Here is a 14,420-nt window from a genome sequence, read left to right on the forward strand (position 1 = left end):
TTTATCTTTGACAAAGGAGGCAAGAATATACAATGGAGAAAAGACAATCTCTTTAGCATGTGGTGCTGAGAAAACTGGTCAACAACTTGTAAAAGAAAGAAACTAGAACACTTTCTAACACCACACACAAAAATAAACTCAAAATGGATTAAAGATCTAAACATAAGACCATAAACTATAAAACTCCAAGAGGAGAACATAGGCAAAACACACTCCAACATAAATCACATTAGGATCCTCTATGATCTACCCCCCAGAATACTGGAAATAAAAGCAAAAATAAACAAATGGGACCTAATTAAAATTAAAAGCTTTTGCACAACAAAGGAAACTATAAGCAAGGTGAAAAGACAGCCTTCAGAATGGGAGAAAATAAGAGCAAACGAAGCAATTGACATAGAATTAATCTCAAAAATATACAAGCAACTTCTGCCGCTCAATTCCAGAAAAATAAACGACCCAATCAAAAATGGGCCAAAGAACTAAACAGACATTTCTCCAAAGAAGACATACAGATGGCTAACAAACATGAAAAGATGCTCAACATCACTCATTATTGGAGAAAAGCAAATCAAAACCACAATGAGGTACCATTTAACGCTGGTCAGAATGTCTGCTATCCAAGAGTCTACAAACAATAAATGCTAGAGAGGGTTGGAGAAAAGCGAACCCTCTTACACTGTTGGTGGGAATGCAAACTAGTACAGCCACTACGGAGAACAGTGTGGAGATTCCTTAAAAAACTGGACATAGAACTTCCATATGACCCAGCAACCCCACTGCTGGGCATACACACCAAGGAAACCAGAATTGAAAGAGACACGTGTACCCCAGTGTTCATCGTTGCACTGTTTATAATAGCCAGGACATGGAAGTAACCTAGATGTCCGTCAGCAGATGAATGGATAAGAAAGCTGTGGTATATATATACAATGGAGTATTAATCAGCCATTAAAAAGAATACATTTGAATCAGTTCTAATGAGGTGGATGAAACTGGAGCTTATTATACAGAGTGAAGTAAGCCAGAAAGAAAAACACCAATACAATATACTAATGCATATATATATGGAATTTAGAAAGCTGGTAATGATAACCCTGTATGTGAGACAGCAAAAGAGACACAGATGTATAGAACAGGCTTTTGGACTCTGTGGGAGAGGGCGAGGGTGGGATGATTTGGGAGAATGTCATTGAAACATGTATATTATCATATGTGAAACGAATCACCAGTCCAGGTTTGATGCATGAGACAGGGTGCGTGCTCAGGGCTGGGGCACTGGGATGACCCAGAGGGAGGGGGTGGGGAGGGAGGTAGGAGGGGGGTTCAGGATGGGGAACACATGTACACCCATGGCAGATTCATGTCAATGTATAGCAAAACCAATACAATACTGTAAAGTAATTAGCCTCCAATTAAAATAAATAAATTTTTTTTAAAGGCTAACACATGTGCCTGGTAAGTTGTAGACATTCAATAAATAGATATTAAATAAATGAAAAAATAAAATAAAATGCACTAAATGGCTTATTAAGAATATTCTTTTTGTTTTAGCAGCCATAATGAAATAGAGACTCTAAGTGGAAAGCAAAGTCTTCGTCCATTCAGGTTGCTATAACAAATGTACTATACATGGAGTGACTTATGAACAATACAAGTTTATTTCTTGTAGTCCTGGAGGCGGAAAGTCTGGACCAGGGAGACAGTATGGTCAGGTTGTGGCGGGAGCCGTCTTCTGTGCTGTAGACAGCCATCTTCTCCTGGTATCCTCATATGGCAGAGCAGAAAAAGCGAGCAAATTCTTGTACAAGGGTGTTAATCCCACTCATGAGGGCTCTATCCTCATGATCTCATCTAATCCTAATTGCCTCCATAAGGCCCTACCTCCGAATACCATGACATGAGGAGAGACGGTAGGGTTTCAACATGAGTTTGGGGTACACAAACAGCTTGTAATAGAAAGCACTATTTTCCAAAAGGCTATCTTGCAAACAGTTTTAGCACTGCTTGTTGGATATTTGCATACAACTTGGAACTTATCTTTCCTTTGACCAGACTGCAAATGTAGACAACCCTAGAAAAGTAATGGTGATAAAGCAAGAAACCTCCATAATGAAGTTTAGTAAGAGACAACATAGTTATTCTTTAAAAAACAAGCTTCTCACAATGGTTGCTTTGAACCAACTGCAATTAATGTTCCTACACAATGTAGGCATCCACCTTTAATAAAGCTGGCAGTGTTTAAAATCCCAGAAAACTCATCAAGCAGTATGAAAGCATCTCTGCTCCATGTATAAAATGCTTTGTCCCTGTTGAGGCTGAGCTAATGACACTGTTAATAGCACAGAGGTGGCAAAGAGACACTTACATGGGCATTAATATCCAAAGAGGGAAAGAAGAGACAGCTTTGCACTTCAATTACTGCTTGTCTAAAGCCAAGAAAATGTAAATCACCTGAGAATAAAGCTTAGATTTATTACATGTCCATGTCCATCTAAAGCCCTTATTAGGGGAAGTGGCTCAGACCTAAGTGTTGTTATAAAGTGTCCTAGCAACCCACTCCAGTATTCTTGCCTGGAGAACCCCAGTGACGGGGGAGCCTGGTGGGCTGCCGTCTATGGAGTCACACAGAGTCAGACATGACTGAAGTGACTTAGCAGCAGCAGCAGCAGCAGGATGATAAATAACGTCAATCAGTGACTGATGGTATGTGATGCATTCAAGGTTAAGGGGGAAAAAACTACAAGTTTGGGGGTTTGCATTTATTTTTAGAGAAGTGAAGTGAAATTTCTCAGTAGTGTCTGACTCTTTGTGACCCCATGGACTGTAGCCTACTGGGCTCCTCCATCCATGGGATTTTCCAGGCAAGAGCACCATTTCCTTCTCCAGAGGACCCAGGGATCAAACCCGTGTCTTCCACATTGTAGGTGAACGCTCTACCGTCTGAGCCTCAAGGGAAGCCCTGTAACATGCTAGGAACATTTTTAGAGAAGAAGAACATTAAACAGTAGCCTTTCTGCAATATTATGAGAATCGGTTCCCTCTTCCTGCCCCCCTCATTTTCCACACAAACAAATCTGAATCGTTAAGAAGATACTTGAGAATTCTCAGCTGTAAGTAAAAAGATAGCTTTCAAAAATTCTTGTAAAAAAATCAAAAATCAAAAACCTCTGTGGATGCAGGGAATAGTCTGAGAAGAAATCTCTAGGAATTACCAAGTGAATGAAATCAAGGTTCACAGTGCTGTGTGCTATGAGCCGTACACATAGAAGATTTCTCATTAAAGCAAAAAGGAGTTCAAATGTAAAAATGTTAGATAAATTGGTTGTTTTTTAAATACATGCAGCAAAGTATGTTTTTTTCAGTTTCTTCTTTGAGTGATTTATATGCATACATATTTTAAAGTGATTTGAATAGAATTAGAAAACATAAATATATGGCTAGATATAGAGAATTATCCAATAATTACTGTTGACTAAAACTGGAATAGAGCCTGGGTAGCTCAGTTGTTAGAGCATCAGACTCTTAATCTGAGGGTTCAGGGTTCAAGTCCCTACCCATACACTGTGGTTCTGTGTTTTAGGACTTCCCTGGTGGCTCAGTGGTATAGAATCCACCTGCCAATTCAGAAGACTTGGGTTCGACCCCTGGATCTGGAAGAACCCCTGGAGAAAGAAATGACGCGCTACAGTCCATGGAGTCACGAAAGAGTCAGATACGACTTTGTGATTAAACAATACTGGAATAGCTTCTTTTATGAGGTACCCTCACGACTGAGCAACTTCCCTTTCACTTTTCACTTTGACACATTGGAGAAGGAAATGGCAACCCACTCCAGTATTCTTGCTTGGAGAATCCCAGGGACGGGGGAGCCTGGTGGGCTTCTGTCTATGGGGTCACACAGAGTCGGACACGACTGAAGCAACTTAGCAACAGCAGCAGCAGCATGAGACTTAACAACTAAAGAACAAGAAAAAGAACCCACTGGACTCATACTGAGTATATCTGACCAATGTTGGTAATAGTGCAGTGGGTGGGAGATTAAAAAAATAAGTAACCTTTAAAGAGCATTCTATTCATAGCAGCACTTCACAGTAGCCAAATGGTGGAAACAATCCACGTGTCCATCAACTGATGAATGAACAAACAAATTTGATATAGCCATAGAGTGAAACATTTTTCAACTATAAAAAGGAATGAAGCATTGACACATGCTACGATAGGGATGAACCTTAAAAACAATTTCATTTAAACAGTTAAATGAAAGAAGCCAGACACAAAAGGTCACCTATTATATGATTCCATATACATGAAATATACAGAATAGGTAAGTCCATAGAGGCAGAAAGCAAATTGATGGTTCCACGGTCTAGAGAGACAGGGGCTGGGACTGAACTATTAAATGCATATGGGATTTTCTTTGGGGATGATGAAAATGTTTTGGAGCTAGATAGAGGTAGTGATTACACAACAGTGTGAATGGACTAAATGTGGGTAACTTGTATGTCCTGAAATTATTAATTTCATGTTATGTTAATTTTACCTGCATTATTTTTCTTTTTTGTGCAGTGGGGGGGTGGTGAGGGAGGAAGGTCACACCACACAGCATGCAGAATTACCTCCCAGACCAGAAATCAAAGCCTTGCCCCTAGCAGTGAAACCACTGGACCACCAGGGAAGTCCTCAATTCCTAAAAATGCAAAAAGTTATAATGATGAGGGCAGTCTGGTATCACTGGGGCAGAAATTAACAGCCCTGGGAAACAGAGTTGAAAACTTAGAAAAATTCAGTTACACATGAAAAATAATCCATTTCTATGATTCTATAACAATTTGTAAATTAATTGAAATTCTGAATTAAATTTACAATTATTGTTGTCATATTATATGAAACTAACAGATTAAGTAAATTATGTCTAAAGTTGTTGCTGTTGTTTAGTTGCTAAGCCGTGTCTGACTCTTTTGTGACCCCATGGACTATAGCCTCCAGGCTTCTCTGTCCTGGGGATTTTCTGAGTAAGAATACTGGAGTGGGTTGCCATTTCCTTTTCCAGGGGACCTTCCCAACCCGAGGATCAAACCCGCATCTCCTGTATTGGCAGTCAGGTTTTTTATCACGGAGCCACCAGGGAAGACTTAAATCTAAAATTACTCCATTGATTTGAAACAGAGTAATTCACATACCCAAGGTTTTGACAAAGTACTAGTGGATGAGTACTAGGATACAGTCCTATATTCCTTTCAAATTAAATTACATTTTTATAAGTTTCTCAAATCTATTGAGGGTCAGATGAGTTGATAAGATAGCTAATCATATATTACAAAGAAGTTATATATATATATATATATAAACAAAGGAGTTATTTATATTACAAAGGAGTTACAGTAAATGACTTGAATAAACTGATATCTAAAAATGATTCACTCTTTGCTTTCAAACTTGTTATGATTACTTTCAGCATCTTTAAGTCTGAGCTAAAATGTTCTTTCAACTGCTTTATTGTGGGATGACTCAGACCCTAGCTTGGAAGCTGCAGAAAAACAACTTCGAAAAGCAAACTTGCCATTAAAGATCAAAGAGATGTCTGTAATCATTTCATTTGTGCAGAGCATTCCCTTGCCATGTCATTTACTATGCATGTGCTCTCATGGAGTTTACGTTCCAGGAGAATGCATGTTGATCTCAACATTGACCTCTATTTATCAGAATGTTCTCCCTGGGAACCCTGTACCTTATAAGTTGGTAGGGCTTCAGTGCCAGGGAAAGTTTATGATACAAGGAGATGAGCTCCTCCTTCAGAGTCCAGGACCCGAGTTTGAGTGCCAGCCCCATAATTATTATCTGTGGGACCTGTATGAGTTCCTATTCCTACCACAATAATTAACAAGACTAAATTCACAAGGTTGTCAAAGGGATTCTTATACACATGAAAAAAGAATTTATAAATTTTAAAATTATACATAAATATATTTACATATGTATATTATAAATGTATTTATAAAATGTATATAATGTATGCATATATCTATATATGCATATGACTTGTACATATTCTATAATATGCAATATGCATATATGTGTGTATGTACATACACACATATATAAATATACATATATATATAAATATACACATGGGTATTATATATATACCCCTGTGTATATGTAGAGAGAGAATATATGTATATATAGTTCTGTATACATGCATCTTTTATAGAATTATTACATTGTATTTGGACCACTTCATGTCCCTTATGAGTCTCATGTAATCTGGTAAGTGGTAGGCATTCATTAAAGTTTGAATGAATGAATGAATGACTGATTCACAAGTAACATCAAAAACTACGTGAACTTTACCTTTAAAATATTCAGTATTACCTTTATTCTACAGAGTCTGTTGCCTATCATTGTTTTTGCAAAAAAGGGATTTTTTAACTTAATTTTTAAAATACATGTAAAGATGCTATTTACATAGCACAGAATATCAATACTCAAAATAAATGTACAAAACGTGCAACATTTCCACATATAAAATTATAAATCTTGCATGTAAATTTTAAAAAACCTACAGAAATGAAATGCTGTGATAATATATTGGAGGAGTCAACATGATAAAGAAGTTAACCTCCCCAAATTGATTTATAAAATCAATGTAGTCCTAATCAGAATCTCAATAGGTTCTTCGTTTACTTTTGTGGAGCTAGACAAGCTGATTCAAAAATTTATATGAAAACGCAAAAGGTTAAGAACAATCGAAGCTCAAACAACTAAAGTAAAAAAAATGGGCCAAAGACCTCAACAGACACCTCACCAAAGATATACAGATGACAAATAAGCATGAGAAAGATACTCCACATCACATGTCATTACAGTAAAGCAAACTGAAACAAGATATCACTGCACGCAAATTAAAATGACCAAATCCAGAACACAGACAACATCAAATGATGGTGAGAATGTGGACAACAGTAATTCTATGTATTCCTAGTGGGACTGCAAAATGATACAGCCACTTTGGAAAAGTTTGATGGTTTCTTACAAAACACACTCATACAATTCAGTGATCCTTCTCAGTATTTACTGAAAGGAGTGAAAAACTTTGTGTCCACACCTAAACCTACGTGGATATTTATAGCAGCTTTATTCACAATTGCAAAACCTAAAAGCAAGCTCCTTCAAACAGGTGAGTGAATAAATAAAGTTTGGTATATCCAGACAATAGAATATTATTCAGTGTTGAAGAGAAATAACCAGTCACAAGCCATAAAAAGACATGGAAAAATGTTAAATGCTTACTGCCAAGCTAAAGAAGCCAATCTGAGAAGGCTACATACTGTACAATTTCAACTATATCATATTCTTGAAAAGCAAAACTGTGGAGATGATAAAAAGATCAATTGTTGCCGGAGGGGAAAGGGAAGGAAGAGGTGAGTAGGCAGAACACAGAGAACTTTTAAGGAAGTGAAAATGCTTTGAATGATATAATAATGATTACAGGTCATCATACATTTGCCTAAATCCCATGGAATGTACAACACCAAAAGTGAACCCTAAGGTAAATAATGGACTTGGGATGATTATGGTGAGTCACTTTAAGCTCATCCTTAGTAAAACAAACAAACAAAAAGAATTACCTTTCTGCTGAGTGATGTTGATAATGGGAGAGGTTATGCATGTGTAGGGGTACGGAATATATGAAGAATCTCAGTATTGTCCTCTCAATATTTTTGTAAACCTAAAACTTCTCTAAAAAACAAGTCTCCAAAAAAAAAAAAAAAAAAAAGGAGAAGAAAAAGAGCCAGACCACTCTTGAAGGAAAATAAGGTGGGACTTGTTTTACCAAAATCAAAACATTATAAAGCTGAAATAATTAAGGCAGTGTTTTGTTGCCATAAGGATAGAAAAATAGACCAATGTAACGGCACAGAGAGACTATAAATATACTTACCTGATTTATGCCAAATTACCTCTAAAACACAGTGAGTAAAGGATGGACTTTTCCTTAAATGTGGCTAGTTTAATTGGATACCCACCATCCATGAGGTACGGGTAAAAAAAGAATATGGATGTGTGAGGCATGCGTAAAAAAATGAATTTTACCCATATCTCTCACATAAACAACAATTCTAGATACAGAATAGATCTAGATAAGGTAATACAAAGTCATATATCACAACCCTGAACCAGGTAGCTCATTTCTTACACAAGAAGCAAAAAGTTCTAAGAATAAGGAGGAGGTATATGCAGAGTACCTCATGAGAAACACTGGACTGGAAGAAACACAAGCTGGAATCAAGATTGCCAGGAGAAATATCAATAACCTCAGATATGCAGATGACACCACCCTTATGGCAGAAAGTGAAGACGAACTAAAAAGCCTCTTGATGAAAGTGAAAGAAGAGAGTGAAAAAGTTGGCTTAAAGCTCAACGTTCAGAAAACGAAGATCATGGCATCCGGTCCCATCACTTCATGGGAAATATATGGGGAAACAGTGGAAACAGTGTCAGACTTTATTTTGGGGGGCTCCAAAATCACTGCAGATGGTGACTGCAGCCATGAAATTAAAAGATGCTTACTCCTTGGAAGGAAAGTTATGACCAACCTAGATAGTATATTCAAAAGCAGAGACATTACTTTGCCAACTAAGGTCCATCTAGTCAAGGCTATGGTTTTTCCAGTAGTCATGTATGGATGTGAGAGTTGGACTGTGAAGAAGGCTGAGCGCTGAAAAATTGATGCTTTTGAACTGTGGTGTTGGAGAAGACTCTTGAGAGTCCCTTGGACTGCAAGGAGATCCAACCAGTCCATTCTGAAGGAGATCAGCCCTGGATGTTCTTTGGAAGGAATGATGCTAAAGCTGAAACTCCAGTACTTTGGCCACCTCATGCGAAGAGCTGACTCACTGGAAAAGACCCTGATGCTGGGAGGGATTGGGGGCAGGAGGAGAAGGGGACGACAGAAGATGAGATGGCTGGATGGCATCACTGACTCGATGGACGTGAATCTGAGTGAACTCTGGGAGTTGGTGATAGACAAGGAGGCCTGGCGTGCTGCGATTCACGGGGTTGCAAAGAGTCGGACACAACTGAGCGACTGAACTGAACTGAACTGATGATCATTAAACCACCGTACTGTGTAAAAATTGTGTTCACCAAAAGATAGCATTAGGAAAGTCAAAAAACAAGTCCAAAAAATGAGCAAAATATTACTATACATATGACTGAGAAGGAGCATATAAGCAGGATAAACAAAGCATACTTAGAAAAATCATAACAGATAAATACACAACCCAAAAGAAAAATGGGCAAGAGACATATCCAAATGACCAATAAATCGATGAAAAACTGTGGTACAGAACTAGTCATTGGGAAAATTAAAGCATAGTTACATACTACCACATACCCCCTAGAATGGCTAAAATTAAAGGGACTTTCTGTACTAAGATATGCAAGAACATGAAACATCTGGAATTCTCATGTTCTGTTGGTTAGTGCTTAACTGTTCTCAAGAATTTGGAAATCTATTAAATAGTATTCTCTAAAACTGAATATATACATACCCTATAAGATAGCAATCCTAATACCAGGATATCCCATCTCAAGAGACATGTAGAAGAATTCTCAGCATTATTTGTAACAGCCAAAAACTGGAAACAAGCCCAACTACCATCAATAATGAAATGGATAGATAAATTGTGATAATGTGTCCAGTGTAACAAAAGCAGCAATAACAAAAAATAAAACACTGCTACTCATAACAGCATGAATGGATCTTTGAGGCATAATGTTGTATGAAATAAACCAGGCAAAAAATACATATCTTATAATTATATTTACATGAATTTCAAATTTTAAATCAAACCGAACTATAGTGGAGGAGGGAAATGATAGAAATTGGGAGTGCATTAAGAAGGAGGTCTTCTGTGGTGCTGGCAACTTTTTATTTCTTGATCTGGAAGGTGGAGTTCTACATTCACATTTTGTGCACTTTTTGATGGATATTTTAAATTAAAAACTCAAAACCACAATAGACAGTATTTTTTGTAGAAAAGTTTGACAACATAACACAGCATTGAGACAGCTATGAGCTAAGTTCAGGCATGTACAAAAAGTGGGATTACTAAACATCCAGATAAAATCCTATCTGAGAAGGAATGTGTTCCTGGTTTTGCAAAGGAAAAAAAAAAAAAAAAAGTCTGACTAATCTATTTAAATTTCCAAAACCACTGAAAAATTTCCACATCAAAGGCTGGAAAAAAATATTTCCACCATGACTAGAGGTTGAGAGAACATGTGTCATGGGTAAGAAATTGGCTCAGAAAAAGGAGGAAAATAAGGGGGAAGAACAAATTGTACTCTCTGGATGAGTTAATAAAAGAACCTGTGCAGTGTGGCATTTTTAGAAGTAATCTTAATGGGAGCAAACAACAGTCTGTACATTTACTTTCACTTAACTTGTTTACCATAGTCTGCCTTCATTTTCTTTCATCTTTTCCTCAGAAATCTTTCTGCATTGCTCTTTTTGTTTCTTTACATATTCATTAGTTTGTTTCGTAATATTTACTGGGGGCTTTTGTACAGATTTATTGTGTGCAGATATCAATGCTGGGCACTGAAAGTGTTAGTTGCTCAGTTGTGGCCAGCTGTTTGCAACCCCATAGACAGAAGCCCACGAGGCTCCTCTGTCCATGGGATTCTCCAGGCAAGAATACTGGAGATGCCTTCTCCAGGAGATCTTCCTGACCCAGGGACTGAACATGGATCTCCCATACCGCAGGCAGGGAATGCCCCTCTTATTCATTAGTTTGTTTCATAGTATTTACTGGGGGTTTCTGTACAGATTTATTGCGTGCAGATAGCATGCTGGGTACAAAAGTTTCAGGGATAAGTAAGCCAGAAAATGCCCTTGCTGATTTTATATTCTACTAGAGGACACAGATAATAATCAAGCAAGTAAATAAATAAGCAAGATAATTGCAGATTAAAACAACTGCTTTGAAGAAAATTAAAATGCTATGGAATACTATTAAAGTGATAAGGGACAGAGTAAATATAATTTAATCTGGGGTAAGAGCTACCTCAGAAACAGTGTTTAGCAAAGGCCCATCGGAGGAGGGGAATTTCTATTTAAACCTTTAGGGATGAATCTATTCATGTATTTAACTTAGCAAATCCACACTGAATACCTACTGTGTGACAGGCACCATTCTAGGCGCTGGGAAATCAACAAGGAATGAGAAAGACAAAGATGCAACCTTTATGGTGTTAAAATTGAAGCCTGAAAAGAGTTTCACAGTGATGCACCAAGGACTACAAATAAATATGGATGGGAAAAACCTTGATGGGCTAATAAAATTTTTAAAACACTACACTCCACTCCAGTGTTCTTGCCTGGAGAATCCCAGGGACGGGGGAGCCTGGTGAGCTGCTGTCTATGGGGTCGCAGAGTCGGACACGACTGAAGTGACTTAGCAGCAGCAGCAGCAGCACAGTATCAGTAACATTGTGAATTATCCGGCGAGTCGCTTGCAATGGATTTGAAGAGTAGGCAGAGACCAGAGCATGTGTGATTCTCTAGGTTATGGAAAGAAGTCTGCTTTATATTCTTAGAATAATTAGAAATTGTTGGTGGATTTTAAAAAGACAAATGGCATGATTAGACTCCAAGTCATACTACATTGCTTTGTAGCAAATGATCTGAAGGGCAAAAAATAAAATAAAATAAAATAAAATAAATAAAAAATAAAAAAGGAATTTAGTATCTATATTTAAAGCAAAAAAAGTATAGTGATCTGAACTGACATAGGAAAGTGGAGGCGAAGAGAAGTAAACAAATTTGGAGAACAATTTGGGGACACAATCAATAGCATTTACTGGTAGATTGGTATAGCAATAAAAAGAAAGAAATAAGTTATTCTTTTGCTTCTAGAAGAGACAACTAGATGGATTTTGATGTTATTTGCTAAGGTGGCAAAGAAAGAGAGAAGTTTAAATAAGAGATTTAGAATGGAAAAGCCACGTATTTCTGCTTCCTAAAATAGGTTATGTTTGAGAAGTGTAGGAAGCATCTAATTTTGATTTAAATAAGTAGTTTAAAATACAAGTCAAGAGCTCAGGGATAAGTATAAGCATTTCAAGGTCATCAGAATAAAAATGAATTCGTATCTATGTCAAATGATTACTTAGAAAAAGGATGTTTAAGATGGAAAGAAGATCTAGGTGGGTCTGTCTGGGCATTTAAAGGTCTGATGGAGGAGGAGTACCTGGTAGAGGAAACAATGACAATACCATTCAGTTAAAATATCAATACCAGTCATGAAGCAGAAGCCAGAGGAAAACGGTGAGTGAAAAGAAGAAAAAGCAATGATCTATCAATGGCCAATTGAGTAAGATGCAGACGGTGGTGTGTTATTGTTGATCCAGCGGTATTGAGTGCAAGTTTGAGATTTCAGATCACAGAGCCAAGTGATCTTTCTCTAGCAAAGTTTTCCAACTGAAGTTCAGTTACCAAAGCAAATGGCAGAATTCTGCAAGGTAATTGAAAGGGAGGAACACAGGGCCAAGGGGCTAAAGAAAAATTGCAACAAAGTTATTAGAATGAAGAAAGTAGGCAGAATAGGAGGGGAGAAAATGAAGCTTGGAGTGGACCATTAAAACATGTGAGTAGGGGTTAGAATCTTGCTGTGCTTGGAGAATTTTGTCAATAGAGGTACTTGAAAAATGTTCTAGAAAAACAGTGATTTGGGTGACTCGGTTATTGAGAACCAAGATTTCAGAAGTGGTATATTTTCTGAAAAGATCCTGTATAAAAGAGGCTGCCCAAGAGAAATAAAAAGAAATTTAAAGATGAGAAGACCAAAGAACCAAAAAGCTATATCATTTTGGATGATTTATTTATGTGGTTCTGAAGTCACAAAGAAATACACAGGATTAAGGAATCTAGATTCCTGAATAAAAGGGCTTTAATAAGTAGGTAAATACACAACTATGACAAAAAATATGGAAGAGGGATATCATGGGAGTGCCACGAGCCTCAAAAGTAGTAGTGGGCATTTGCAAGAGAGAAAAGAATGAAGAGCTAGTAGAGGAAATAAAAAAACAAAGAAAACAACAACCCAATCTCTTTGTCATTGAAAACTTAATCAACAATCAATCCGAGAAAGAACTGGAAATCTTTATTCACGTCAACCTGAGGATTATAACCCGAGAGAGTTCTCAGAAAGCTCTGAGAACTGTTTTGGTGAGGCAAGTGGGGAAGCTAGTATGTTTGTGATTTTGGCAAAGGAGCATGTGCATTCAAGCGCACATCTCAGCAGATGGTTGCTGTTAATGGTTTTGGTGCTTTCGTAATTATAGAAAGAGCAAGAAACTGGGTTCATAACATTTTCTCCTGAAAATTTCAAAGTATCTGAGGGCCAGCTCTGCAAGTTTTCCCAGGGCACAAAGTGCCTCAAATTGACCTTCACCCTGAATTCCTTTCAGGGTGTATCTATCATAAATTAGTGCCTGTAGTAGCTAATGGCTTGATTTTTGTAGAGCTAGATGATGGGCAACATTCTTCATTTTATAATCCTTTGTTTTTTCAGTCTTAATTTCAAAAAAAGGTTTGGGAGGCATTTTGTGACTGATTGATCTTATAAGACTATATGTTTACTTAATCATTTCAAATCATCATTACTTTTTAAAAAAATTTTAATTGGTAGAAAATTGCCTTACAATGTTATTTTCTGCCATACAACAATGCAAATCAGTCAGATTATACATATATCCCCTCCTTCTTGAGCCTCCCCTCCCCGTCCCCTGATCCCACCCTTCTAGGTCAGCACAGAGTGCCAGGCTGGGCTCCCTGGGTTATACAGCAACTTATCAGTAACTAGCTATTTTACACATTGGAGTACATATATGTCAATGTTACTTTCTCAGTTCATCCCACCCTCACCTTCCCCACACTGTGTCTAGAAGTCCATTCTCTACTAGGTTCATCAATACCATTTTTCCAGATTCCATATACATGCGTTAATATACAATACTTGTTTTTCTCTTTTCGTCATCATTAATTTTATCTGAGGCTCCATCACACATTTAGTAATGCAAGAAACAATAATCTTGTAAAACAGGCAGAATACAAGTAATGCAGCTAGTAATGCTGATAAGACCATAAGTGTTTAATCTAAGAACTTCCATCAGGTACAGCGCAGTATCTGCCTAGGTCTTCTGACCAGTCTTTTCTGCACCAATCACTATCTTTAAGGGAAGAGCTATATTGGCACTGCACATAAAGTTCACAAAAGATGTATGCACCTACAAGGTGAGTGTTGGGTCATCACAACCCCTTACAGGATTTAAGGAATGTTATCATCTCAGGAGTTACATGGCTGGTGCCGAAAAAGAGAAAAATTGATCCTTACGGTCAAGCATGTATT

At 37.4% G+C, this 14,420-nt stretch overlaps 1 non-coding gene across 1 annotated transcript; it reads left to right on the plus strand.

Moving 5' to 3' along the window:
• The first annotated feature begins 3,491 nt into the window (after positions 1-3,491).
• Positions 3,492-3,564, plus strand: TRNAK-CUU (transfer RNA lysine (anticodon CUU)). The gene has a single exon. It is a non-coding gene; the product is annotated as a tRNA-Lys (tRNA).
• Positions 3,565-14,420: the final 10,856 nt, after the last annotated feature.

Source organism: Ovis aries, chromosome 6, assembly GCF_016772045.2.
Source record: "Ovis aries strain OAR_USU_Benz2616 breed Rambouillet chromosome 6, ARS-UI_Ramb_v3.0, whole genome shotgun sequence".
Lineage (NCBI taxonomy): Eukaryota > Metazoa > Chordata > Mammalia > Artiodactyla > Bovidae > Ovis > Ovis aries.